At 37.3% G+C, this 26,735-nt stretch overlaps 1 pseudogene; it reads left to right on the forward strand.

Moving 5' to 3' along the window:
• The first annotated feature begins 993 nt into the window (after positions 1-993).
• Positions 994-26,398, forward strand: LOC149188018 (uncharacterized; annotated as a pseudogene).
• Positions 26,399-26,735: the final 337 nt, after the last annotated feature.

Consider the following 26,735-nt stretch of genomic DNA (forward strand, 5'->3'; position numbering starts at 1 on the left):
CATCAAAAGTATGAAACATGGGTAATCCTTGAATTAGGAATCAAATTTTGCATCCAACAAGTGTTTCCACTCGAAATTTGAGTAAACCCATAGAGAGATAAGTGGAAAATACGAGTTGAAAAAATAGTTTTTTTTTTTCCTCTAAAATTTGATGATGTAATCAAATCTTATTTTATTATTTCCACTATTATTTTATAATTTCCTTAGGAGGCCCATTTTAGACCTAAAAATTCCCCTAATGAGTGTTGTGTTGAAAACAATGGAGAACCTTGAGTAGAGATTACAGAACATAGAGAATGCAGTGAGAGGAGGACTGCCACAAGTGTTCAGAAAGAAAAGTGTAGAAATTGCATTTGCAAGCAACCATTAGATGGTATTTTACTTGTAGTATTATATGTCCCTATTTTCAATTTGAAAATTGTATGAAAATGTAGAACAGTGGCAGTGACAGGTTGGTGCCTGAATACTTAAGGGGTTGGTGCCTCTTGGCAAGTTGGTGCTTGCTGAAACTAAGGGGGTTGGTGCCTCTAGTGAGTGGGTGCTCACAAACAAACATATGTAATTAAGTTGGTGCTTAAATTACATCATAAAAAAAACAACAAATTGGTGGTTTTTTCCCTCTGGGTTTCCACGTGAAAACACTCTGTCAAATGTATGATTTACATGAGATTGTTGTTTGAGTCTGTGTATCTAGAAGTTTAGTAATTTACTGGTTCATGAATGAATGCTCTCACATAAGAAAGAAATAAGAAGGAACTCAAAGTACAATAAGAAAATAAAAGTAACAGTTTCTTGAATTACTGATTCACCCCCCCGCCCCCTCAACAATTCCTTATTCCAACAATTAGTATTAGAGCAGGATTCCTTTAGTAACAGTTTAACCTCTAGAAGGTAGATCCTTAAGGAATTATGAATAAGCAAGAGAGTTAAGAAGTTTACTTGAGTAAGGTACCAGTCCTTGATGGAGCCAATTATGCCTTTTGGAAAGTAAGAATGGAGGCATATCTCATGTCCTTGGGGGTAGATGTTTTGACCTCTGTACTAGTAAATTACAATGTCCCAGATATACCTTCCACAGATGCAGATGGCAAGATATTGTATTTAAGCAATGGTAAAGCCAAGCATGCCATTCTGGCTGGTCTTAGTCAATATGAACTTGTGAAAGTCATGCACTCTAAGTCCTCTTACAAAATGTGGGAGAAGCTTAACCGGTGTTATGAAGGAGATGAGAAAGTGAAGCAAGAAAAAATTCAGACCTTCAGAATGAGGTTTGAAATCTTGAAGATGACTGAGAATGATGATCCAAACTTAAACAAGAACACAAAAAATTATAGATATAATCATAAATACAAAGATGCAATTCATTTCATTAATAGAAAAATATTGAACTATGCTTACAAACAGAATGGAAATAAGATAGCTCGGGTAATGGTAGCTTGTCTCTAAGAAGAGATGTGGCGGGTACATGCCTCTGAACTGTGTTACAATGAGGCTTAAGGGCCTATTTATTATTTAAAAACATGAGAAAACCCTAAAAAACCAAAACCCTAACCCATGAGATGTAGCACTAAGAGTTTGCGGGCCCGGTTGGGGTTAGTTTCGCACCCAATTTCCCGGGATCATAGCTTGGTCATATTATCTCCGTTTGGCGCATACGATACCTTGTTGGAAAGGTCACTTCGAGTACTATAGGTTTCATCGTGGGACCTTGCCTATGGCTATGGGCCTGCAACGGACCTCAAAAAAATGCCGTTTAGGGGGTTAAAACTGCTCCAAAAATTTAGGACCCGATAAGCTGCTAAAAGTAGTAAATGCTGAAATAAACAAGGAAACATATGAAACTGACTAGAGGGTCTAGGTGTAATAGGCAAGTGGCCACCAATATCCACCTGGATCATTCCTTCCCCCTTAGGAAGAACTGGTCCCCATTGCGTGCAAAGCCTCCATTAGGTGAGGAAATTTATGTTGAACCTGGTCCCTAGTGAACCACTTATCCTAGTGAAGGAGTTAGGCTGCTTTGATAACTTGATATAGCTATATCTTATATTGGTGGGTGTTATTGATTTGTGTATCCATGATCTGATCATTTTTGGCCTATTCCATGCAATCTAGGTTGAGCTTTGTTGGTGTGAGTTTTTTTGCAATGTAGGATGTGTCCAACAATGGTGGAAAGTATGGCCGAAGACGGTCTAAATTGAACATTGGGTGCAGGCCAAGGAACAGTGGGATGTTGAGCTCGAATTCATTGCCATCGAAAACCTTGGTGATGGTGTATGGCCCATATCAAAGTAGGCGAACCTTGTGGTGGGGTTCAACGAGGCACTTCTTCTTCAAATGTAGCCAAACTTTGTCACCCACCTTCAACTTGTGCGACACACGATGCTGATCATGGTGCTGCTTATACTTAGCATTGGCTCTATCCAATATATCATGGACCTGCTAGTGGATGTGTTGAATGTGATCAATGAAGTTTTTATCCCTTTTGGCTGCGGATTGGACGTGAACCGAAGCTGCCTAAGTGGCTGCAAATGGTATCATCACATCAATGGGACATAATGGCTGAAATCCCAGTCCTACTAGAAAGGTGCTTTGGCCTGTTGAGCTGTGGAGAGATTTTTTGTAGCTGTGTTGGACATAATGGAGACTTTCACAAATGTGTGTGGATGCTTCGAGTTGTACATGTGCAAAATGTGTACGATCATACTCTTGACAACCTTTGTTTAGCCATCAGTTTGGGGATGGAAAGTCATGGACTTGGGTAAGTTTTATATCTAACATCGACCTGAGACTGGACCAAAATGCACTCAGTAATATGTTGTCCCAATTTGAGACAATGGACTATGGGATCCCAAAGTGTACCCACACTCACTCAAAGAAGAGTTTAGCAGTGGCCTTTGCTGTGATACTCTTCTTGGGGGCAACCATGATGGCCATATTAGAGAATTTGTCGACGACTATGAAAACACAATCGTTTTCGTGCTTAGTAGAAGGAAGGCCCAACATGTAATCCATGGAGATAGATTCCCAAGGTTGACTAGGAGTAGGTAGAAGAGTATACATGCCTTTCTTCTTGATGGTTGGTTTGGAAATGGCGCAGGCAGTGCAAGATCTATGTACTTCCCAACATCCTAATGAAGTTTCGGCTAATAAAAATATTTTTGCAATATCGCCATTGTCTTCTCCTCCGAAATGTCCAACGACCCAACTGTAGTGCGCCTCCTAGATAATCTTGGCACACTCGCTTGAAGGAACATAGATGTGTCCTAGGTGGCATAACAGTGCATCCTGTAGGTGAAAATTTGGAACTTGCTTCCCTTCTGGGAGTGTCTGCTATGTGCTACCAAATTTTGGATCGCTTTGTAAAGATGCGGCCACCCCAAAGTCTTGTGTCCACAGGAGTCGAGCATAGTGATCAATGCCGTGATCAATGGTTGACTGAGGAAATCAACAACATTATTGGTGTTGCCCTTCTTATCCTTAATGTTCAAATCGAACTGTTGTAGGTAGGTGGATCATTTCTGATGGCGATCGTTCTGCAACTTCCCTTGTGTTTGTATGAACTATAGGGGTTAGTGGTATGTGTGGATGACTGTTTCCTTCCCCTGAATGTAATGCTTCCATTGACGGTAGGCCTACACAATGGAATACATTTTATTTTCGTAAATGGGATACTTGTAGACTGCGTTTGAAAGTGTCTCACTGTGGTAAGCCACTGGACACCCATGCTGAGTAAGAACCACACCAATAACATAGTTGGAGGCATCTATCTCAAAGTCAAATGGTTGTTGCAGGTTTGGTAATGTGAGCACTGGTGCCGATCATAGGTGATGTTTCAACTTAGAAAATGCTTATTGTTGGGTTTTTGACCAAATTTGTTTTTCCTTTGCTCCACCCTTGGTGACTTGACTTAAATTCCAAGTGATATGAGAGAACCCCAACACGAACCTACGATAGAAATTGACAAGATCCAAAAGGTTGCGGAGTTCTGTTAGAGTGGTCAGGGCTGGCCAATCCCGAATGACTTGTCTTTTGGCTGGGTCGACATGTACACCTTGCTCATCAATGATATACCCTAGATATTGAACCCTGGTCAGGCAAAAAGTGCATTTCTCCAAGAAAGCACACAACTTCTGTTTTCGTAGGGTTTGAAGGACCTGTCGAATATGGTGGAGGTGCTCTTCCCAACTTTGGCTGAAGATCAAGATATCATTTAAATACACCACCACGAATGCATTGGTGAAGGGTCGCAAGACATCATCCATCAGTCTCATGAAGGTTGTAGGGGAATTCGTCAATCTGAACAACATGACCAACCATTCAAAAAGGCCCTCCTTAGATTTGAAGGTAGTCTTCCACACATCGAAGTGTTTGATAGGAACTTGGTGATAACATGACTTCAAGTCAATCTTGCTAAAATATTTTTCCCCCTTGACATGGTCCAGAAGGTCATGAATCCGCGAGATTGGGTACCTATTCTGGACAGTGATCTTGTTTAGCGCCCGATGGTCAATGCAGAGTCTCTAGGTCCCATCCTTCTTCTGTACCAATACAATCAGGCTCCCACAAGGTGATGAGATTGGCATGATGTTCCCTTTCTACAATAGTTCCTGAATCTTCCTCTTGATCTCATTGTTCTCCAGAACAGAGCATCGATAGATTGGTCAATTCGGTAGCGGCCCCAGGGTCAGATCAATGGAGTGCTTGACTTGACAGTGTAGAGGTACCCTTGTAGGTGAGGTGAAAATATCCCTGTACTCTTCCACAACCTTGTCCATCTGATGTTGTTTTGCAGAAGAGCCTTGCCTGTAAGCCATGGCCACAACCTTCTTCTTGCCCTAAGGGCGAATCATAAGGAAAACAAATTTCTTGTTCTGGGAAATGATCTTACTTCATTGCTTTGTAGTGATCAAAGAGATGACCGCAGTGGGGCTACCTCCAGTATCCTGTACAACTTATTGGCAAAAGTAATAATCACAAAGAGAGGTCTAGACTCATATACAACATGTTGCTTCCACAAGTACTGTTGTCCTAATAATACATCAAAAACTTCAAGAGGAGCAACATCACACAATACCTCATCCATGAAGGGCTTGATGTTGTAGGGAAGGCGACACTGCTCGTTGACATGGAGATCTCGTCCTTGGTGAAGCCACTCAATGGTGTATGGATGTGGATGTGTTGTAGTATTTAGGCCCAACCGCTTCACGACCTCTACTGAAATGAGGTTCTTTTGGCTCCTGTTGTCGACAATGAACTGCAATGGATAACCCTTCACCCACATTTGTGAGTGGAAGAGGCGTTCCCCCTCCTATGGATCTTCAGGTTCAATCTTCTAGATCTTGGTGGTGGCCACAGTGGCACTGGGCTCTGCATCAATGATCTATGTCCCTTTTCATTCCCCTTATCGGGTTCTGATTCAGAGTCGTAACATGCATCTCATTCAGAGGCCTTTAGCTTGAACACTAGTGATTGCTTGGTCGGACACTCACTTGTGTTGTGAGTGGAGCTCTTATGGAACTCACACCATTTTCCCATGTCCTTCTTTGTCTTCGTGGTGTTGTTCTTTTCTTGTAGCTTTGGTGGGCTATCTTAGGTAGCCCCGCCTTGGCTCTATCCTTTTCCCTGTGGTTTGGGGTCAACTTTTCCTTTCTTTGGATTCGCAAATCCAAAGTCCCACTTCTTTTGTTTAAACTACTGCTCAATCTTGACATTGTATCGATACGTTGTTCTGAGCGAGGAAATGTCCAGGAACTCCATCTTGTCCTGGATGTACTTGTGTAGACAACTGCGATACTTGAGTACCAAATTCCGCTCAATATCCTTGATACCTAGCTTTGTGTGAAGGGTATGGAAATTATTTGTGAACTCCAGCACATCTTGGTCCCCTCACTGTTGTAGCATGGTCCATTTTATGTATTTATCTTCATAGCTCCCGACAGGGTAATATTGTCCCTTGAAGACGTCTCGGAAAGAATCTCAAGTGGGTGCGGTTGAAAACAATGACGGTTCACTCTCATCGTTTTTTTCACAGTAGGTTTCCCACTAGTCCTTGATGTGTGGGGCAACTTTGAGAAGTGAAAAAGTAATATTTTCTTGATTATAAAAGTCATGAGCTGAGAAATATCCTTCCAACAGATTTAACCATTTATCTACGACATCTGCATCTATTAGGCCCTCAAATATGGGAATATCGAAGTTAACTTGTACCTTAAAAGGAGTGGAGCCTCTAGAGTGGTTGCTGAATGAAGATGTGTCGCCTATGGGTAGCCATCGAAGGATATGAGCAAAGTTATCTATCATCACATTCCTCTGTAACTCGAGGGCTTCATCGAACAACATTTTGAAAGGATCTCCTACCCCATTGCCTTTCTTTTCTTCCGCCATGGGAGGTTGTTGAGGTTTGTGAGGTTGATCTTGCAGTGGTTCAACTAGATCGAGCCCTAACTCCTTATACCCTGACCTAGTTGGGGACATGCATAGAAAAACAGAGAAAGAGAAGACTAATCTGAACTTAAACAGGAACACAACAAATTATAGAGATGTAACAAAAAAACACTTTATTTCATTAATAGAAAAATACTGAACTATGCTTACAGAAAAGAATGGAAATAAGATAGCTTGGGAAATGGTAGCTTATCTCTAAGAAGAGATGTGTGGCTACATGCATTTGAACTGTGTTACAATGAGGCTCAAGGTCCTATTTATTATTGAAAAACATGATAAAGCCATAAACAACCAAAACCATAACCCCATGAGATGTAACACCAAGAGATTGTGGGCCCTGTTGGGGTTAGTTTTGCATCCAACTTCCCAGGGTCATAACTTGGTCATATTATCTCCATTTGGCGCGTACGGTACCTTGTTGGAAAGGTCTCTCTAAGTAGTACAGGTTTCACCACAAGCCCCTTCCTATGGCTATGGGCTTGCAACAAACTTAAAAAAACGTTGTTGAGGTGGTCAAAACTACTCCGGAAGTTCAGGACCTGAAAAACTGCTAAAAATAGTAAATGCTGAAATAAACATATGAAACTGATTGGAGGCTCTAGGTGGAATAGGTGGGTGGCCACCAATATCCACTTAGACCAAATTAAAGCATTATTGAATACTTCCTTAGAGTTGATGAAGCAGTTAATATGATCAGAGGACTTGGTGAGGAAGTTCGGGAAGAATTTATTGTTCAAAAGGTATTAAGATCTCTACCCATGAGATTTAATCCCAAAATATTAGCCATAAAGGAAATGGTCAACTTGAAGGATCTAAAAATGGATCAGCTACATGGTACTCTCATAGCCTATGAGATGAGAGTAGGAATGGAGAAATCTGAACCAAAGGAAGCAGCATTCAGAGTATCCAATAAGGGCAAGGAGCACAAAGTTCATCAAGACTGCTCTAGTAGTGAATATGATCAGGATCTGGCTCAACTAGCTAGAAAAATAAAGTGTGGCTCTGGTAAATATAAAGGGAAGTTTCCCTTTAAGTGTTTTGACTATGGAAGAGTTGGAAATTTCTCTTCCAAATTCCCATACAAAGAAAAGGGTGAAGGAGAAGAAGATATGAAATTTAGAAAATAAGTCTTAGACATTTCAGAAGAAGAAACCCTACAAAAAGAAGGGATTCTATTCCAAAGAAGATAGTTCAGCTCCGAAATCATACTGTGAAGACTCATCAGAAAATGAGTCAAATAAGTATCTTCTTATGGCCCTTGAAACAAACTCCAAGAAATAGGGTCTTACGGACTCTGAAGAGGAAGAAGAGGAAGGAGTGGTAGACCTTGAAGGAGAACTCATCAGTGCCCTTGATGAGTTGAAGAAAGAAAGAAAGAAAAAAAGCAGCTGAAGGAACAATTGCAATGTGCAGAAGAAGGAATGTACAACTCAGATAATGAGGAGTTTGCATACTAGAAAGAAAAACTTGAAGAAGCTATCAAGAGCAAGGATAGTCTGGCTCTTCTATTGAAAGGAGAACAAGGAAACTATGAAATATTAGAAGTGGAGAACAAGCAACTGAAACAGGAGTTGTTCAAGTTAAAGAGGGAAACAACCTCAAAAACTTGCAAAGATGATTCTCTGTCTTTGAAGGTTGAGTTGGAGGAAGCTAGACGAAAGGAGGAAGTACTTCAAGGTATGATTCAAGAATGGGAAGAAAACTACTAGTATCTTGAAGCAAAGGTGGTCTCTCTAAGAATTGACCTTAAGAAATCAAAGACCAAGAAAGGTCTAAATGCGATATTTGAGAAGGGACTAGAAGACTAAATTAGATTTTGAGTTGTCAAAGGTCCTCAGGAATTATAACCAGACTTAGGTACTCAAAGGAACTAGAATCTTCTATCGAGAAGAAGAAGAAGATAAAATTCAGGTCCGCAATAGATGAAGAATCACAGTCATAGGAGGAATCATCATGAATGGGTTCGCGAATATAAAAGAGCAGCCAAACAAAGAGGATATCATCAATGGAGGATGACTTAAACAGATAGTCAACCAAGGTATTTATCTGCCAAATCTTACAATGTTTTTAACAATAGGCATGCCTACTTGTTTTATGGTCACTGCTATAAGTGTCATATATTTGGACACAAAGCTCTTGATTGTAGAAGTGTCAAAGTTGAAAGAGATGAAAATATCAGGTTTAATACACATTGGACTAATAAGTCTCAAGACTCCTCTTTAAGGAATCAAAATGCCTTCACTCCCCTACAAAGTGAAGTTGAATGTTTTAAATGTAATAATTTCGGGCACAAATCCACAATTGTAGAAGCGGTCTTGAATACTTGTCTAAATCTCAAAATGATAGACAAACAAACCTACAAAAGCATAAAGTAATCTGGAAACAAAATACCAAAAATAACATGCCATGTGGGCTCGCATTATCAGTGCATGATAAGGAAAACAAATGGTATGTAGATAATGGTTGCTCCAAACACATGACTGGAGACAAAAGCAAGTTTCTATCACTAAAAGAAAAAGACAGAGGAGGCAATGTCACCTTTGGTAACAATGCTCTAGCTAGAATCAAGGGAAAAGGAGTGGTCAACCTTGATCAGAAGACAGAAGCACAAAATGTGATGTATGTGGAAGGCCTCAAACACAATCTGCTTAGTGTTAGTTAGATGTGTGACAACGGGTATAATGTGACCTTCCGATCTAAAGATTGTGAGATCCGCAATATAAAATATGGAAAACTAGTGGGAAAGGTAGTCAGGACTCACAATAACGTTTATGTGTTCGATGACTCAAGGGTCAACTGTTATTTGAGTAAAACAAGTGAAGCACAATTATGGCATAAAAGGCTCAGGCACATGAATTTTGATAGCCTAATAAAGATAAGCAAGATAGGTGCAGTAAAAGGATTGCCTATATTTTCAAGGCCTGATAACACCATCTGCAAGTCATGTCAGTTTGGCAAGTAGACTAGGACTCATTTCAAATCAAAAGAGTTATTCTCATCCAGACCTCTGGAGCTTATCCACACAGATATTTGTGGCCCCACTAGAACAAAAACATCAAAAGGAGAAAGGTACTTCTTGCTGTTCATTGATGATTTTACTAGGGCTACCTAGATTCTCCTCTTAAAAGAAAAGTCAGAAGCATTTGAGCACTTCAAGAAGTTTAAGGCTCAAGTAGAGAATGAGAAATATTTGAAGATAAAATGCTTGAGATCAGACAGAGGGGGAGAGTTCACCTCAAGGAAGGTATTATAAGGAAGTTCTCAGTGGCTAGAACTCCTCAACAAAATGGAGTTGTGGAGAGGAAAAATTGAACAATATAGGAAATGGCCAGAGCGCTATTAGATGAAGCAGGAGTGGCTCACCACTTCTGGGGAGAAGCAACTCAAGAAACAATATACTTTTCAAACAGAACACATCTCAGGCCTAATAGTGACAAAACTCCATATGAGTTATGGAAGGGTAGACTTGCATCAGTTAAACACCTCAAGGTGTTTGGGAGCAAGTGCTTCATTAAAAGAAATCAAAAGAACCTTGGAAATCTTGACTCACGCGCTGATGAAGGAATATTGCTTGGATATTGTATTCGAAGCAAAGGGTACAGATGCTACAACAAGAGGACAAGGAAGATAGAAGACTGCATTGACATAGTGGTTGATGAAGTAGGATCACAACTTGAACCCTCTGAAAGTAATTTGGACTTAGATAATGAAGAGAGTTTTCAAACAGAACACATCTCAGGCCTAATAGTGACAAAGCTCCATATGAGTTATGGATGGGTAGACCTGCATCAGTTAAACACCTCAAGGTGTTTGGGAGCAAGTGCTTCATTAAAAGAAATCAAAAGAACCTTGGAAATCTTGACTCACCAGCTGATGAAGGAACACTGCTTGGATATTGTATTCGAAGCAAAGGGTACATATGCTACAACAAGAGGACAAGGAAGATAGAAGACTGCATTGACATAGTGGTTGATGAAGTAGGCTCACAACTTGAACCCTCTGTAAGTAATTTGAACTCAGATAATGAAGAGAGTTCAGAGTTGAGGGTTGCAGATCTGAATGAAACAAATTCAGACAATGAAGGTGAGGAAGAAATCACATCCTCAAGGCCAAAAATGCCTTCTAGGTATGTACAAAAGAACACCTTGAGAGTCAGATCCTTGGAGATCAAAGACAGGGAGTCCAGACTAGAAGGAAACTTGTGGGAGGTACAAATCTTGCCAATTTGGCTCTACTGTCACAAATAGAACCCAAGAACCTCTATCAAGCAAGTGAAGATAAGTTCTGGGTGAAATCCATGAATGAAGAGCTAGACCAAATTGAGAAGAATGACACATGGGAGCTTGTCCCAAGACCAAAGGAGAAAAATGTTATTGGAACCAAGTGGGTTTTCAAGAACAAACTGAATGAAAAAGGTCAAGTAATCAGGAACAAAGCTCAGTTGGTCTGCAAAGGGTATGCCTAGATAGAAGGAGTAGACTTTGAAGAAACCTTTGCACTAGTAGCTCGTCTAGAAGCCATAAGAATATTCCTTGCTCTTTCCATTCATAAGAACATCAAATTTTATCAGATGGATGTAAAGTCTGCCTTTCTCAATGGAGACTTAGAAGAGGAGGTTTACATAGAGCAACCTGAAGGTTTTCTACTCTCCTCTGATGAAGGGCTTGTATGCAAATTAAAGAAGGATTTGTATGGTTTGAAACAGGCCCCTAGAGCTTGGTATGAAAGGCTGGATAAGTATCTCTAGCAACAAGGTTTTAAGAAAGGCTCAGTTGACAACAATCTCTATGTAAAATCTGAAAATGATCATCTTCTGATAGTGGTTGTGTATGTGGATGACATCATATTTGGTAGCGATGTGGAGCAGTTGGGGCATCGGTTTGCAAACTATATGAAAATAGAGTTTGAAATGTCCATGATTGGTGAGTTGTCCTTTTTCTTGGGTCTGCAAATTACACAGTCTCCACAAGGATTTTTTATATCTCAATCCAAATACCTCAAGGAAACTTTGAAGAAGTTTGGAATGGAGGACTGCAAACCGATCAACAAACCCATGACTACATGCTGTAAATTGTGCAAGGAAGATTCAACACCATAGGTAAATTAGACTGAATACAAATCGGTGATAGGAAGCTTACTGTATCTAACAGTGTCAAGGCTAGATATCATGCAAGCAGTGGGAATTGTGGCAAGATTTCAGGCCTGTCCATGAGAAAGTCATGTGGTGGTTGTTAAGAGGATTTTCAAATATCTTCAAGGTACAACAAAATATGGGTTATGGTATGCTAGGAGTGAAGACTTCAATTTGAAGGCCTACATAGATGCAAATTGGGCTGGAAGTCTTGATGACAGGAAAATTACTTCAGGTGCAACCTTCTTTTTGGGTGACTGCTTGGTATCGTGGGTTAGTAAGAAACATAGCTCCATCTCTCTATCGACTGCTGAAGAAGAATATATTACTGCTGTGACTTGCTGTATAAAAATTCTTTGGATGAAGAAGACCTTAAAATATATACAGGTAGAGTTTTTTAATACCATTCCAATAATGTGTGACAACACTAGTGCAATCAACATCTCAAAAAATCTAGTCATGCATTCAAAAACCAAGCATATTCCCATCAAGTATCATTTCTTGAGGGAACAAGTTGCAGCCAACATTGTTAAACTTGTGTATGTGCCCACTAAAGAGCAACTGGCAGATATCTTTACCAAGCCACTTGCAAGAGAACCATTTGAGTATCTCAGGCAGTAGATAGGAGTTGTGACTCCTCCCTCCAAATGACTTCATATTGGTAGGAGGTGGCAGCTACTCAGCAAGAGGAACTCATGGGAGAGTAGGTTGCATTGGTTTAGGGGGAGTGCAAGTGAAGTTTTCTTTGCCAGTGATGTCAAAGGGAGAGAAATTTGGCATCGGAGCAGATCATGTCAAGCCTGAGGGGGATTCTATAGTGTTGCCATCAATGCCAAATGGAGAGATTTTTGGACATTTGATGGTATGAAGGTGGCTAGTTGTGCAAGTGTTGGCATTGATGTCAAACAAGACTCAACTTGATGATGGGGTTTCATGCCTTGTTGGTTGTGATGATATTCTATGAAGAGACTTTGGAGCCATGTTTTGAGTCAACTGATGGGCTTAGTGGCTAATCATACTTATTTCATTGGAAAGTGTTCTAGAAGAGCTTTCCAACAATATGTGGAAGTCTAGAAATGGACTTGTGGTTCGAAAGTAAGATCCAATTGAAGTTCTGCCCCTTCAAAAGATAACTTCTAGTGTCCATGTGACAAGTTTCTAGTCAGTGGTCCCGACATATCAGAGATCGGAGGATGGAGAATCAGGGGTGTGGCGCAAAAAAAGTTGCGGTGTGCGATTTTTGATATCATGTATTGGGTGTCTTGGAAATCAGCACACAGTGGTGCATCGATGATTGTTATTCGATGTTTCAAAAGTGACGTCGGGATTGAGGCCTCCAGTGTTAAATCGTTGGAGAGCCAAAAACAATTTTACAAAGCAATTCACTGCAAAACCAAGCATGGTGGGCCTTTTTCTCTCTCCTCTAGGAGGACATGTGGAGGTGTCTGGTTGCCTTCGATAAGGACAAATGATAGCATCAGAGAAGCTTCGATGAGGACACATGATAACATTTGATAGGTTCCGATAATGCTACCTGGCTGCTGATGTCAGCATGAAATCATGATATGGAGGGACACATGGCAAGCTATTTTTATGTTTTGGATGGCCTAATGAGCCATATCCGGGCGACACTTGTCACCGGTAGAAAGACGCCACATGGCATGTGATGAAAACACTTCAGAAATTGATGATTGACGATCCTTGGTGGCTAGCATAGCTGCATCATAAAGAATTCTCCAATAAATGGCCTCTTGGGGTATAAAGCATCAGTTTTATGAAACAAATGTGTAAGGGGCCAACAAAGGAAATATAGCCCCCGTCAAGGGTTTGGAGGCCTTAGCACCTTAAGGATGAGCCCTCGGTCACAACCCTCAGTTCTATGGAGGAAAACACAAATAGGGGATTATATATAAGGTGATGAGGACTATTAAAGTTGATTGTTTTTATATTATTTTTATGCGTAAAAGAACTGATATGGAAAATTCTCTAATAGTGTTCTTTAGTGCAAATTATCTGATATAACGATAATACAAAGGTGTATTAAAGATGTATGAATCAACATTTGTTGCTTTGAATGCAGTTCAATATGGTTGATTGCCAAAGAACTCCAGTGCACGTATTGTAAAGATAAATGAAGAATAGAGGTGCTGTGAGAATGTAAAGCTAAGTGTCTGCGAGCCATAAGTGATCATGGGGAGCCTTTGTGAAATATGTAAGGAGAGCTGAGAGTTAATACACAACATGGAGTGCCTGCAATGAGACAAAGACGTGATCATTTCCCATTCCTATGATCCTGAAGGCATCGAAAACATAGGGGAAGTGTGTTTTAGCAAAATCATGGAGTGTATGCAACGAGATAGAGAAGTGATCATCACCCATTCCTCTGATTCTGAATGAAACAACAACATAGGGGAAGTGTGTTTCAGAAAAATGATGAAGAGCCATGCGAGTAGTACACATTTGAGTAGATTTGATGAGGATAGAGAGTACATCGATCCAAGAACAACACAAGAACAAAATGGTGAACCCCCATTGAGATAGGTGGGAGAGTGAGCAGATGTGAGAGGAAGAAAGAGCAGAGCTGTGGCCTAAGTGTCGAAAAAATGGAAAGCCCTGAGTAGAGATTACAGAACCCATAAATAGAAGCAAGAGGAGGACCACCACAAGTGTTTAGAAACTAGAGTGTAGAAATTGCATATGCAAACAACCATTAGATCCTATTTTACTTGTAATATTATATGCCTCTATTTTTAGTTTGAAAATTGTATGAAAAAGTAGAACAATGGTAGTGATAGGTTGTTTCCTGAATACTTAAGGGGTTGGTGCCTCTTGGAAATTTGGTTCTTGCTGAAACTAAGGGGTTGGTGCCTTCAGTGAGTGGGTTCTCACAATAAGAAAAGGTAACTAATTTGGTGCTTAAATTACATCATAAAACAAACAACAAATTGGTGGTTTTTTCCCTCTGGGTTTCCATGTGAAAACACTGTGTCAAATGTATGATTTACATGAGATTGTTGTTTGAATATGTGTATCTAAAAGTTTAGTAATTTAATGGTTCATGAATGAATTCTCTCACATAAGAAAGAACATAAGGAGGAACTCAAAGTACAATAAGAAAAGAAAAGTAAAAGTTTCTTGAATTATTGATTCACCCCCCTCGTCTCAGCAATTCCTTATTCCAACACGATGTGCAATGTGTAGTGTTCAAGGAAGAGGAAGAAGGGATTACATAGTTGAGCTCTACATGCACTGGGGGATGGCCCCATTTTCCACTAGAACTACAAAATGTGTAGTTGAGGCAAGGCAGAACAAGGAACTGCGCAGAAGGTTGATCCAGTTAGCAAGAGTGACAAATTTACTTACGCATTGCAACTGCACAACGCACAATGTTGTAGGAGAAGACTCTAGGATTGTGTAGTTGAGCTCAACAATGCCCAAGGAAAATTTTAGGGGCTAATATTTGCAGGTGGGCTAATTTTCCATTGTTTTTCAAAAAAAAAAGATTCACTAATTTCAATTTTTTTCTAAAGAATAATTGCCCAATTTCTATAGTGTAAAATTATCTTACCTTAAATATGATCAAAATTATATCATTATAAATTTGAATATTTTTACAAAGATACCACCAAATATTTTATATTTTACATATTAGAGACTAGTAACATTTGCGAAGGTTTCGGAACTTTAAGAAAAAAATTTGTCCTTAAAATTTTCCTTGTTGACAGTTCGTTAGGGATGGGCCTACTATCTACTAGAGCTACAAAATGTGCAATAGGAGGAACATTTGTGAAGGAAATCTGCAGAGGACTTCAATGTAAGCAGTAAAATATTAGGTCACTATACCCTGGGGATGCTCACTACGCAATGAAGGGGAGGAAGCCTTTGTATTACACAGTTTTTCATTACAAGGGGATAGAGAAGTCCTCACTATCAACTAGAAGTGATCAATGTGCAATACAAAGCATAATTGATTAAGGCTTTGTATAGTGAGGCAATACAAGCATCAAACTTCTAGTGATTATGCTCTGACTATGCTCAAAGTGAAATAATGGGAGTTCTCCTCAAGAAAAGCTCAATGCGTAGGTCCAGGAGGTAAGGGTTTCATAAATTAGGCTTGTGAATACGTAGTACTCATCATCTGGTGGAGGGTTTAGTGATTTCATAACTTATGACTCATGGGAGCACTAAGAAGAGCTCCAAAATGGATAAGTGTGGGATCAATGGAACAGGAGAGGAATACATCCATACAAGTCCCAAAAAGAGATCACACAAATGCATACCATCAAATAAAAGGTAAAAAAATGTATAGTATCCAACACCAACATGAATAACTTGAAACGACAACAAAGCAACACTTGTTTCTAAGTGCGACAGTTAAAATGCAATATTGTGAAACTTAAAATACAAGTGGTGACACAGGCGTCAATTGCAGTTGAAAGATGCGCTATGTCATGGGAGAGTGTCCAAAACATGTGCTTATGAAATATAACATCAACTAGTGTAAGAGAGTGTGTTGCAACTTCCTCTATAAGGGGTGTCATGGTGCTCTTTAATATGTGTGAAAACAAGAAAAAGTGACGCATGAAAACACACAAAAACAACATAAGCGGCACCTGTAAGAGTGAAAGAAGGTGAAAGCGACACTTGTGAAAGATAGAGAAAGAAATTTTGATGCATGCATGAGAAAAGGAAAGAAAAAGTGACACTTGGAAAAGAAAAAATGACAATTGAGAAACTCACCTAGAAGATGAAGCATTTGCAACCATGAGTGAGAGGATACTCCTTATATTCCAATAGTGTTTAGAACTTAGGAGAAAAATATGAATGTAAAGATTATCTCTAGACTAGAATCTTTACATAGGGAAAGCATAAATGTAGTTATGGTTAAGATTTGTGGGGGTGCCTAGTGTATGTCAGGCTACCAAGATCCAAAATTGAACTGAATGACTTGAATAATTACACTCTAACTATTGACGAAGAGAGTGAAATCTCTATCTACGGAGGATGCCCTCACACTATCTCTATTGATATGGATTACATAGTCTTTGTCTCTAGGAATTGTGCAAGAACTGACATCAAGGACTGCTCAAGCATTATCTCTAGAGACTACAAAGTCACTATGATTAGGCACTACACAATGCTTGAATTGAAAGAGTACACATTGACTGTAGGCTTACTCAGAAGAACATTGCTATGGAGGCATGACAAGATAGGTATGTAAAAGCATGACACTTCGACACTTAGAATTATTAAAGGAGGACTTGAACACTTGAACGACATGACTAAGCATGCCATTAAGGGCTTGAAATGAAATATGGCATGATCATAAGGAGGCTCCAAAATTTTTATGTCGGAAAAATTTTGGAGGGTGTTTGTTGCAGCGACAAAAAAGTTATTGTTTCCCATTAAGTTCTAGCATGGTTTCTTGGAGTGACAAGATTTGGTTGCTTTGTTACCCACATAGGTTAATTATGCCACTGCTACTACTTGAAATCATGAAGCAATATGGCTTAAGAAATTACTTCTTGAGCTTGAAGGGATGGAGAAGAGTCGTACTCTTATTTATTATGGAACAATAGATAACTTATATTGCTTTGTCACAAAGGTTGAATATATTGTTGCTACTATTGGAAGGTTCAAAGAAATATGGCTCAATAAATTGATTCTTCATCTTAAAGTTATGGAGAATAGTCCTTCTCTTATATATTTTGATAATTAGTCATTTGTGAAGCTTGAAACCAATATCTTATTTCATGATAGGTCAAAGCACATGAGATAGAGTACATTGATCAAAGACTTGACCAATAGGAAGAAGATTCACATGGAGTATTGTTATGCTGAAGATAATGTAGTTGATATACTCATAAAAGACTTACCTAAGCCAACATTTGAATATTGTAGGACCAAACATGGTTTGTGCACACCTACCACTATCCTCAAGGAGTCTTAGAAAAAATGAGTCTAGTGCTAGTTGAAGAAAATATTTTATTTCTAAAGTTTATTATTGGTGTGTCTAATGAGTGTTTTAAATTGTATACATATATATGCAGTTGTTATCATTGTGAAGTTTGTTGAATCTTAGTTGGATATGAGATAATTGTTTCTAATTAGATTTTTTCCTATATTAAAATGTGGAGTTGAGTTGTTGTTGCCTTAAAGTTTCAACAAGATAGTTTGTCTATCTTTAGGAAAATACCTATGTTTATAAATTCAACTTGATATCAATGCAATAAACAATCCAATTTTGTGTGTGTTTTATGATTGTGTTCATGTGAGCTTCATTGTTGTGTTTCTTCCTCTATTCTTTTAATATAAATGTGTTATAACAATGTAGCTAATTTGAAAGTCAATCCTTGAAATAATTGGGGATGAAACTATGGTAGAAGAACTATGTGTGGACATGTTTCTTGTCAAAAATAAAGTAAGTTTAAGTTATGTGTCAATATTTTATATACCAAGGCAAAAGATAGTGATATAGCAAAAAAACAAGAATTTATAAGAGAAGGCAATGTGCATGGTGACATAAGCAACACTTGACAACTTATTTTGCGTAAAGGTTAGTCAATTGATGACTTACCTCAATAAATGATTTCCTAATGTACAGTGGAAGGGTTCATTCTATAATAAGTTTTGGATAAATGTGAATCCTTATGCTTGACATTTAAGAATGTTTGGATGTGATGTATATATAATAATTTCAGTTCAAAGTTTGACAATAGGTTGAAAAAGCGTATATTTATGTTATTTATTTCAAAACTGAAAACATAAATAAATGAGAATAGATGTTCTCTTAAATAAAAATATGGAAAATTATTAAGGAAAATGCTTTGAGCTTGTTTAGCCTTTTGGTATTAAGTTAACAAATACTTGGTTGATTGGTTGTTGGCCTAGTGATGAAGAAATCAATGTTGACCAAGTTGAAGTTGACAATGGTTGGGTCTTGAAAATGTCAGTCATTTCCATTACACTTTCACTATTATGTTCATTATATCACCTCCATTTCACTACTATGTCACCACATTCATCCCCCTTTCATTATCATTGGGCCACATTTATGTTTTTCCAAACTTTATTAATTCTTAGTCTTTGTAAGTGAATTTGTGGTTAAAAATTAGAAAATAATGTGCATATGCTTATACCTAACAAGTGGGTTGAGATTGTTGACATGTGTAGGTCAAAAGGAGGCTTCTAGAAGACCCTTATGTGGCACTCTAAGGCCACATTCTAATTTGAGTGGAAAGAATCATGGGATCATGAGGATATGTGTCACATCTCCTAATTTTATTGAAACTCTAAGAAGACGTGTCTTATCAGTTCCTATTTTGATTAGGACTCTAGAGGTAGAGGGAGAGATTCATGGACTCTCATTAATGAGATGGCTTCTCATCTTTTTGTATAAATAGGAGATCTCTCTCCTTCATTTGTTAGTCTCAGCTTGTTAGTTCTTAAGCTTTTTAGCTTGTGAGATGGATTTGGAAATCTTTGTTGTACTTTGTAATTTTGAAGAATTTTAATAAAGCTTTGATGTTCTCAACATGGAAGGAGATGTGAAGTAGATGTCATGGAGCATATTAGAATTTAAGGTAGAGTAGATTTCATTTTGTAATTTTGCTTTGATTTCATTATGTCATTTGATTGCTTTCAAGTTTGATAGATTAGATTTTCCATTCATGCAATTTTAATTCATGTAAGTGTGTTCAACCGGTTGATTGTTGATTAGTTTTTTATTTACATGTTTTTGCATCAAATAGTGACATTAGATTTTCCTCTCCGTTGACTTTGTTTTTTAGCTTTTCAATTTCAGTTATGCTTTGATTTTAGTTTTACTTTTCTACAATTAGATATCAACTTGCTCATATCATTTACGATTATCTCCGAAAGCCATAGCTTAGACTAACTGGCAAGGAATCGAAATATGAATGATGTGATTTGATTTTAGTTTTACTTTTCTGCAATTAGATATCAACTTGCTCATATCATTGACGATTATCTCCGAAAGCAATAGTTTAGACTAACTGGCGAGGAATCGAACTATGAATGATGTGATTTGATTTTAGTTTTACTTTTCTGCAATTAGATATCAACTTGCTCATATCATTGACGATTATCTCTGAAAGCCATAACTTAGACTAACTGGCGAGGAATCAAACTATGAATGATGTGATTTGATTTTAATTTTACTTTTCTGCAATTAGATATCAACTTGCTCATATCATTGACGATTATCTCCGAAAGCCATAGCTTAGACTAACTGGCGAGGAATCAAACTATGAATGATGTGATTTGATTTTAGTTTTACTTTTCTGCAATTAGATATCAACTTGCTCATATCATTGACGATTATCTCTGAAAGCCATAGCTTAGACTCATTGGCGAGGAATCGAACTATGAATGATGTGATTTGATTTTACTTTTATTAATTTTCAGTTTTTGATTTGTTTGAGTGCAATAGCTTAACTTTTATTTTTGTATTTAGAAAAGCAACAGAGACAATGATTTCACGATCAATATTCATCTTTTGTTTGATTTAAGTAGCTACATATTTACACTTTTGTTCAGGTACTGATTTGATCAATAACATGTTTTGAGATCTTTTGAAGTGCTAAGTTTTGGAAGTTATCATTAGGGACATAAACCTTGTCTTGAAATCTCTACCCATACTTGACCTTTGAAAGTATTCTTAAGACCTTAGAATAGGATTTCCATTTGCATTAGACACTTTAGGAAACCAACAAAAACAAAACCCCAAAACAAAATAAAATCTATAAAACAACGAAGTAAGAAAAAGGTTAACTAAGCACATATGGTGCACCACACTTCATCAGTTTACGATACCCGGATTGATAATTTATGTAGAGCAATTTAAGACATTAAATTGACTAGACAACAATGTCAAAGAAGGTGAAGAGAGATAAGTCAATATAAATATAATCGATGTAGAAATTTTATTAATTTGAATATCTCTATAGATAAGCATGCCCCATGAACTAATTATGTTATTTGAGTTACCAATTTTCACATAAAATCCAACACTAATGCTAAATTCACTTAGTTACGAATACACAAACAAGTAGTTGGATCGACAAAACATGGTTCGATCACAATTGCAACCTAATTATTTTTCAAAATGTAGTAGATTGCCTAGTGTTCACAAATATTTATGCTTATTAATTTATCTCATAATTGAAATCTCACAAGAAAACTTGAGACATATGTATCTAACTTGGGGCAAGAGGAAATAAAGAAATTGAATTAACCAAGAGTAAAAAATTGGAACAATATAGTACCAATAAAGGTTATTTTAGTGAACAATATAGTACCAATACCAACATCATTCCACAACCTAGTAATTGGATATTTTGGCTGAAGTCTGAAAGAAGGAACTAGAACTTGGTAATTGGGTCTTTTGGCTGAAGTCAGAAAGAAGGAACTAGTGAAGTACATTGCTCAATTAGAGGAGCACCAAGGACCACACTTTTTGTCAATTGCACAAAAACTACCATTAAAAGTACATCCAAGAGAAACCAAGATACCATGGGGAAATAAAAAATCCATCTTGCATATAAATAATATTTCCACTAAAGACAAATAACATAGTGTGGAAGACAAATATCCATACAATCAAGCTAATCTATTGAAATAATTTGAGAATCATCCATATAGTCATCCAATAGATTTTGCAGACTTGTGAGTAGAAATTACATTAAAGGAGTCGAGAGGGGCCTCCCTTTGTAAACAAGCATCCATAAGACAAGTCATGACCCAATGTCTAGCATCATTTGGTGGGTCATTTCACAAGTCATGACACAATTTTCTTACATGAAAAGTGTAGGGATATAAGTTCTTGTTAGTTAGAGGAAAATATAAGTATGCAAACACAAGACAAATAAATATACAAGCTTATGCTTGAATAAATAATTTCTATTATGTAACGTCCTCCTCCCACATTTACCCAAACTAATTGATCCACTAGGGTAAACATGTGATGAAGATTTACTATGATATGATTCAACTCCCTAAGTGTAGTTAAGGAAGTGGAACCGACTAACCAACACTTTATACACCTCCCTCAGGTGCTACAGGAACCCCAGGAGCTAATCCACCACTCCTGGTGCCCAAACCCTAAGTTAACCTAGCCTTTCAATGGATTAAACCCCCAGTTTCTCCCATAAAAAGGCATGCATGCGAAGGGAACCCTACGGTCGCTCCTACAATGCTTGCAAGGGAGCTACTACAATGTTTTTCAACCAGTTCTGTCTTAGAGACTGTGAGATTTAAGCCACTTTTCCAGGGCTAGTCTCCAAACCTCTGCCTGGAACTTGATGAGACTTTCTGAGATAATGAATGACACCAAGACAAAGCCTCTAACAAAAAACTTGATGAAGGAATTGAAATAACCAATACCAACCATGACAGTCATTTCGTCAGACATGTCACAAATATGCATTCTACACGTCATAACAACATATATGAGCATAGGGGTCTCATACTTATATGAGAATTGCTAAGAAGCATTGATGCCTTATCACATTAGCTGCAATATTATATATTAGGTCATATATTCATTTCTCGTTCATTTATAAATAAAAAACGTGATGAGATTCATACATCATAACTATCATAAAGCATACTCATAACCAACATATAGATAACAAAAAAACAAGGATACAACAACCATAAATGCTACGTATGAACTAATCATTTACACATAGAATACCAAGGAGAAGAAACTCTTATTAATGAATGAATAGGCCAACTAGGTTTGGGACTTCCATGTTCCACCCGACCATAGATTGGTTGAACCAAATCTCTCTTCAGCCAATCACCCCTGTGCCATATTCCAAGCATGAATGTGGGACTCATAACCAAAATAAACCAAATAAGCATGGATGCCACCAAAAGGATAATTTAGGACCATTAAAGGAAATTATAATTGAATGTTGTGTTACTACATAGTCTATCTAAAATCTAGAAGAAATTGTAGCAAGGAACAAATTCTAGCAATGCTAGAAGAAATCCCTATAAGAAGTTGTAAAACCCATCAAAGATTCAAAAGCATGGCCCAACTGCCAGCAACACATGGAAAAGATCCCATTTGAAACCTATTTCAAGATTGTTTCTCATGACATCACAAATGGTTATTTTGATTATTTGAAGGTTAGTGTTTCATTTCATTAAAATGATACTGCAAGTACCAAAAATAATATAAATGCTTGGTCTACCATTTTGTATAGACACCAAGAAAATATGGATATATGCCACCATTATACTCCTGTGAAATGGGACATAAGAAACAATTGTTGAGGGATATAACATATATGGTTACACCCTATACCCTCATCTGTAGTATGAAAAGATACACTAGTGGGACAATACTGATTAGAATGACTAGAAGCCATTTTTCGAAACTTTTGAATGAAGGTATTTGGGAAGCTATTTACTCCTATGAAAGTAACTTTCTATTTTTTCAATGACACTCATTTTAAAGGGAGCGAGTTCTCATAAATAACATGATTTCCTTGGGCCAAAAATGACATATTTCTTGGTTAGCAAAGTCAACTATGAAACATAGCTTGCACAACCCATTCTACTCTCCTAAAAAATAACCTAGAGCTCACATGAAAATCCTAGTTATGAGTCTAGAAAAATCCAACCTCTTAATTTACCAAGATCACCAAGGATTCCTCCTATGGTGTATTGATCAATAGTCTCTTAGTTGACCAAGATCACCAAATATTTCTCCTATGGTGTATTGATCAATAGTTTAGACTTTAGCTCAACTTTGATGGGTCTAGTTTGGACTTGAGTTCAAATTTTATGGGTTTAGTGTATAATTCTCAGTGATCTTCTTTGAGAGGGAAATATGTCAATATCTAGAATATGTCACTAGAGAAGGAAATTTTGATGTAATGAAGAAAGATCTCCAACCCCCTTATCATTAGAAAACACTTATTCCATGTGACACAATACCCTACATCACTTGGTCTATGTGACACTATACCCTACATCACTGGATAAATGACACTTCAAGTGATACATATAGCCATTATTGTAGGGACGTTAACCTTTAAAGTGATAATATATATCTCTCTCTCTTTGTGTGTTTTGAGAGAAGTTGACCCTATTGCTTGGATAACACTCAAGGTGTTGGGTTCATCTCAAGTGATACCTATAGACGTTATCACAAGGAAGTTTCCTTTTAAAGTGATAATATCTCTCTCCCATTGTGTGTTTCCAGAGAAGTTGACCCTATAGCTTGGATAACACTCAAGGTGTTGGGTTTGTTACAGATGACATTAGAGAATATTACAACACTATCCTACTGTGGGGAAAAAATAGGCTTAAAGGTTAAAAGTTGCTATGGTTTTTGTTATGGTGTTGACTTGTAATTAAAAACTAAATTGATTGCATTACAATAATGAATAGAAGACATAAGAAGGTGATAAGAGTATAGACGAAGTTATAGCATTGAAAAGGTTGCCATCGCAAATGGTTATTTTGATTATTTGAAGGTTAGTGTTTCATTTCATTAAAATGATATTGCAAGTACAAAAAACAACAACATTAGATAGGATTGGTGCATGGAATCCACCACCCCAGCTCAGCATTTGCATGACCTCTAGTCTATTCCAATTTTCTTGCATGAGGATAAGTTCGATATATCAGTGGACTAATCAACATGTGAGCTAGTCTCAAGTCCAACAGATGCATGAAATCAGGATTGGCACCTCCAATAGGGTGGGTTTAGAGATTTTCATATAGGATATGATTCCTTATGAGAGTGGATTAGGTTTACTTTTATTTTACAGTTTGATTGCACGAAGACAAGCTTGAAGGGTTAATAAAACTAGAGAGTTGATAAGTGTGAAAACGGTGTTGTCTACTCTAGTTGGACAGTTCCACATCATATAGCTTATTAAAATAGAATGGAATATCCATATAATGGTATTTTGTTCTAGTAAGTGCTCTACTCAACGGATAAGTGTTACAAGAATCAAAATATGAAATTTTCTCAGCATACTTGGTACCTCCAAATGAAATTGCTAGAATCAAAATATTACATTTTTCTCAGCATACTCGGTACCTCCAAATGACATTTCTCCATTTAACGGTAGTGTGTTTTGAGCGCACTCTAAATATGTTATTAAAAAAAAAAAATCTCTAGTGTTCTTGAGGTTTTCCGAGGAATCCCTAGTGAGGTATGTTTCATGCGACAACTCTTTAACGCTTTCTTTATCCCACTTCCATAATCTGCTGCTATGTTTCAACATGCTTTGTTGTTTAATGTTGTGGAAAATCTAATAGATCCTTTTCAATAGCCTGGTCAACATAAGTGTGGATGCAACCTCAACCATGAGTGAGAATGATGAGTCACGAAGATAGGGTTAGTTTTGAGACTCTCCTTTGAAGGATCTAGCTCTGACCATATGGAATTTATTGGGCTTCACTCATCAACTTTGAACACTGTTATTCTCTCGTCATGGGGTTTAAGCACATAACCATTGAATGTAGTCGGTAAAGTTTCTTTAGTTAATCATCACATCAATAGCCCGAAAAATAATTTTTTGGGGCTCTGCACAGTGATTCTAGCAGGGAAAATAAATTTCCAAGGCTCTGCATAGTGAGTCCACTCCAAGGGTTCCTCTGGTGTTGAAAAGGTAAGGCCACGACTCTTTGTCAAATCTCTAATAAATCAAGAGTCTCCTAAAAATCCATCCTTATGCAAATATTGGTTGAACAAATGTGGGACCAACAATTCCTATTGCTATAAACCCTCCTTACCCAACAATAAGATGCCTAACAACAACTGAAACTATGCTTTTTTTTAGCATTATTGTGCATCGATTCATATTTACTTTAATGGCAGGTCTTCAACATTCATTGTGGAAAGAGCTACAGATTACGATGGATCAACTATTTGAGAGTTGATATCAAGTGAGGTAGTTTTAGTCCAAATGAATAAAAGCTTATCGCTCATCTGCATACCATTTTTAGAAACAAGTTGGTTTAAGTTTCATCGATTTATTAGTTCATGGTGGTGCATTAAAGGATTGACATTTGATATATTTTAATGGATTGAATATGTGTAGGTGTGCATACATAGCATTCCATCCACCTAGAAGAATAGATAATGATATTTAAAATTAATAGAACTCTTGGATAAAGAAAGAGCTTGTTAAGGGTGAGATAATCTCAAAGAATATTGAGGCTTCCAAAGTACATATTAATTTTCCATAGTTCTTGTTTGAATAATCTGTAACTCTCGGCAATGAGAGTAAGATGCTAAAAATTCAAGAATTTTAACCATCTCTAGAAACAAAAAATGTAAGAATAATAATTTGCAATATATATTACAATGGCACAATGGTTTGCAGGTTCAAGGACTCCCAGTTTCAAATACATTGCATGGCTACAACATCTTGAACCCAATTGAAGGCTCCTTTTGTTATAATCCAAATTCAGAAAAAAGTAATGGACTTACACTACATCATCCATGAATGAGAGTGACTACATGATATCCCCACATATGAGACTGTTAATTTATTCTCATCATGAAACATTGGATCCTGTTGATCATGGTTACATATATAGATTGTGGGAATCTGGTTCCAACTATAATGGGTTGTTTTATGATATTTCAAGTGCTTATACAACAACTAACAATATAACCATGGCACTAAAAATAGTTGCAACTCTTTGCCTTCACTTTATGATGCTAGTGAAGAATCTACAACCATTGATTTAAAAGATAGTGACAACAATTCACTAAGATATCTAGAGAAAAACCAAAAAACTGAGATCAATATAGCCCAAGAAACATGAGCATAAAATGTGAACAAATTAATTTAAGATGCAAGAATTGGAAACAATGATATAACCAATAAATTAAAGATAATAATCCAAACACTAGGAACAAAGAATTTGTGAACATATAACTTTTTTCACTACCTCATTGTCCACTCTTGGAAAGGTCTTGCTTGAAGATATAGAAGCTTCATTTACATCAAAATATGCTTGCGAAATCATGAATACATTTGGATAGACTTACAAATTTTAATCAAATGATCTAAAATATAAAACATTGGTATGAAAACAATGATCAAATGGGAAAAGGGGTAGATTTTAAATGTGTGTAACAACCAACTCTTGATTTCAAAAA

Source organism: Pinus tabuliformis, chromosome 3_1 (assembly GCF_031772625.1).
Source record: "Pinus tabuliformis cultivar Carrire ecotype Pingquan chromosome 3_1, CPIR1, whole genome shotgun sequence".
NCBI lineage: Eukaryota > Viridiplantae > Streptophyta > Pinopsida > Pinales > Pinaceae > Pinus > Pinus tabuliformis.